The sequence below is a fragment of the Primulina huaijiensis genome, chromosome 10 (assembly GCF_012295235.1).
Source record: "Primulina huaijiensis isolate GDHJ02 chromosome 10, ASM1229523v2, whole genome shotgun sequence".
NCBI lineage: Eukaryota > Viridiplantae > Streptophyta > Magnoliopsida > Lamiales > Gesneriaceae > Primulina > Primulina huaijiensis.
In genome coordinates, this window is record NC_133315.1 from 9,872,143 (window position 1) to 9,876,449 (window position 4,307).

Below are 4,307 nucleotides of genomic sequence, written 5' to 3' on the forward strand. Positions count from 1 at the left end.
CATATTTACAAATATCGTGGACTTCGTTGGAACACCCTGGACTTGCTGTCATAACCTTAGAATTTAAATAACTAAACTTAGCTCAAAAAAAAAACCCAAGCGTACCAATGCGACTCCCGAATTAATTAAAATAGCCTACGACTTACCGAACGAATTGGGACTCGAACCATACTTAGACGACATCCTAACCTACTGTCCAATAGCCTAAACTATCCCCAAACAATACTCGAACCAACTTAACACAACCTACGACCCATAGAAACCAAGCTGCCCCAAGGAAACACGCTACGACCTTTATACGCTTCTAACGACTTCACGCTTAAACCGACTCGAATCGAACCCGAACCAAGCCCTAGACTCGACCCTTAGACATAACATAAGACCATGGTGAAGCCCTTTTTTACTCAGAACCAGCGCCCAAGCCCCCAAAAATCAGAAACGTAACAGCCCCTCATGTGAGGCCTATTTCTGGGCAGCTTTCGAGTTTCTGGTTCTAGCGCTATACCCGATCATCCAGCCCATGAACCACCACCACAAGACTCATCCTAGGACCCTAAGACATGTCCCAAACCATAGCCAAGGGCCCTGGACCAGCCATACGCTGAACAAAAGATTCAACACCTACAGCCCCTACATGCACGTAACCTGCACTAATATCACAGCCCGTGTCTTCTTCTGTACCAGCCACTTCTAAACCTTTACCAGTCATCAACCACGACCAAAACACGCCCTAAAACCTAACCATAACCAGCAGCAAGGATCCAGAGGCACCAACCAAAGGATTTAAATCAAGAAACCCAAGAATACGTAAGAAATATGCCACAAAATTTTCAGAAAACGGTTTTGATTGTTTTAATCATATGTTTGCATATAAAAATAAATTTTCATGCATAATTTGTATCAACATACATAATATGAAAAGATCGATGCGTAAAAGAAGGATTAAAACATGCCTTTGTGTTTTTAAACGCTCGAACCGTCGAATATCGTCGCGGGGAAGAACGGAGGCGTTGTGCTGCGTTTTTCTTGCTTCCAAGGATCCAAAAATCCTTCAGAATTGTGGGTGATGCTTCGGTGATGGTGTTTGCTAGAAGAAGGAGCCAAAAACTCACTTCCCCAACCTAAGAACTCACGTATTCTTGGTGTGCGTGGCTTGTGTATGTTTTTGTGTGTGTGGGTGGTGTGCGTGAGTTTTTTGTTACGTGAATTGGGTAGGAGTCTTTATAGATTGATTATGATATTGATTATGTGTTTTAGTTTAATTAAAACTCAAATCAATAATTTAAACAAACACTAGATAATAAAAATTTCACCCTTTAATTTAAAAAGATTAAGTGCCAAATTTAAACAAGATTAGATCTCCTTTTTTTTTTTGAAAATTGTTGAATAAGATACTTAAAATCCTAATCCAACTTAATTACTAATTAAATTATTTAATTATGGCCTAAAAATTATTATAAAATACTTTATCCAAATTTAATGAATAAATCCTTAATTTTTAAAATTAACATTTTAAAAGCTTAAAATTTTATAAATCACCTAATAAATTAAATTAGGTTTTAAAATACTAAAATTCATAAATCATTTTAAATAATTAATTTTCTTGACTTAAAATATAACATTCGGTTTTAGCACCTTAATCGTCTCCGGTCTCCTTTCCCCGGTCCGACAACGAATATTCGTCTGAAAAGCTAAAACTTGCGAAAACCTTTTAAATTGCATAAACATGAGTATATAAACATTTAAAATAATTTAATCATATATCATGCACCATTTAAATCTTTATTTAATTAGATTAAATTTTATAATTATGCATGAGGTTTACGCGTACTGGTTTTTGGGCACTACAGTTCCTCCCCCCCTTAAATAAATTTCGTTCTCGAAATTAAGGCTTACCGAATAGTTCCGGGTAGCGACTCCTCATGTCGGCTTCGGTCTCCCAAGTAGCTTCTTCGTCGGAATGATTCAGCCACTTGACTTTGACCAACTTGGTAACTTTGTTCCGTAGTCTCCTCTCCTGCCGGTCTAAAATCTGAATCGGCTTTTCTTCGTATGACAGGTTCGATGATAGCTGTAACGGTTCAAAGCTTAGTACATGTGAAGGATTTGCCATGTACTTCCTTAGCATCGAAACGTGGAACACATTGTGTACACCTTCCAGATTCGGCGGCAGTGCTACTCGATAGGCTAGTGTTCCCACTTTCTCGAGAATCTCGAACGGACCTATGAATCTCGGACTCAACTTGCCCTTTTTCCCAAATCTCGTAACACCTTTCATAGGTGTTATTTTTACGAAGACATGATCTCCTACGGCAAATTCAAGGTCTCTTCTTCTCTTGTCAGCGTAACTCTTTTGACGACTCTGAGCAGTCTTCATCCTGTCTCGAATCTTGACTACTACGTCTACAGTCTGCTGGACAATCTCTGGACCAAGCTCTGATTTCTCGCCGACTTCATCCCAATGAATAAGCGATCTGCACTTTCTTCCATATAATGCCTCGTAGGGAGCCATACCTATAGATGACTGAAAGCTATTGTTATAGGTGAACTCCACTAGTAGTAACTTAGATTCCCAATTCCCATGGAAATCGATCACACATGCACGTAGTAAGTCTTTTAAAATCTGTATCACCCTCTCGGACTAACCATCTGTCTGAGGATGGAATGCTGTACTGAATAGCAATTTCGTTCCCATTGCTGAATGTAAGCTCTTCCAAAAAGATGACGTGAACCCCGGGTCTCTGTCAGATACTATGGTAACTGGAATCCCGTGTAATCTGACTATCTCTCGGATATAAAGCTCTGCATACTGTGTCATGGAAAATGTCGTCTTTATCGGCAAGAAATGAGCCGACTTGGTGAGACGATCAACGATTACCCTGATGGCGTTAGATCCTCTGACTGACCTCGGCAACCCAACTACGAAGTCCATGGTAATGTTCTCCCATTTCCATTCGGGTATAGGAAGAGGTTTGAGCATTCCTCCTGGTCTCTGATGCTCTGCTTTCACCTGCTGGCAAGTTAGACATTCTGATACAAAACGTCGAATGTCTCGTTTCATTCCTGGCCACCAATATAGCATTTGCAAGTCCTTATACATCTTGGTACCTCCTGGATGAATGGAATATGGCGCGGAATGTGCTTCTGACAATATGTCTCCTCTAATCGAATCATCTCTAGGTACCCAAATTGTAATATCCAAGCCTGGTGAACGGTACGGTTTAAGATTTTGTATGCTTATGGACTATTTGGTTAAGTTTATGTATAGTTTTGATGTTAAGAGTTGTGATATATGGTTTATAGTATTGTTGTTTATAGTTGTTGTGTAGTTGTTGTAGCATAGTTGCGATTTAATTCATGGTAATTCGTATGTTGAGTCAATTGTTATAAGGCCAATTGGAGTGGTTAGATAAGACATAGAGGTGTAACTTTCTTATTTTGAGTTTTGTTCAAATCATTGTGGAAGGTAAGCCAAAAGTGCCCCAAATTGTGTCGTGTGTTTCGACGTTCCTTCAGTGACACATGTTGGGAGATTTAGCATAACGTTTTACTCAGACCTCCAAATGATCTGATATTTGGAGAGGTGCAAGCAAAGCCATAGAGCTACAACTTTGTAGTTTACCATTTTTCCAAATTATGAAGGGAAGAGGCGTTTCGGAGGCAATTTTTGGAGAAGCTGTGCGCAGAGTAACCAGAGTGCACCCGCACTCTATTGTTCAGTGCACCCGCTGTGACCAGAGTGCACCCGCGCTCCAAAATGTAGCGCACCCGCGGTCTACTGTTTCAGATTTTTTGATGAGATGCCGAAGGCATAGCGCACCCGNAATTCAAGCTTCTTGTTGGAATTTTGAAGTGAGATCAAGTTCATTTTGGGTTCAAGGAGCTAAGGTAAGCTTACGGTTTAGTTATTGTTGGATTTTGATGTTGGGGGAAATTATGGAGATCGTGATTGTGTTGGTTTTATGGATTCTATGGTATGGTTGTTGGATTATTGAGTTGTTGATGGTTCTATTCATGGTTTATTGTTGTAGGTTTTGTACCAAGAGTTTAGAACCAAGTGTTGCAAGTGTTGTAAGTGGAATTTCATTTCTTGTGCTCACATGATAATATATGTATTATGTTTCAATGGTTTTAAAGTGTTATTCCCTTCCATTTGATTCATGCTATGTATTAATACACCTTGTTGTATTTTAGAGGCATTTTATGTCTCAACCATGTCAAAGGGAATACAAGAGAAAAGATAGTCTTCAAAGTGTTTGTTTTAATGCCAAAGAGAGAATTCAAATGTTTTATTGGATTGATAGATA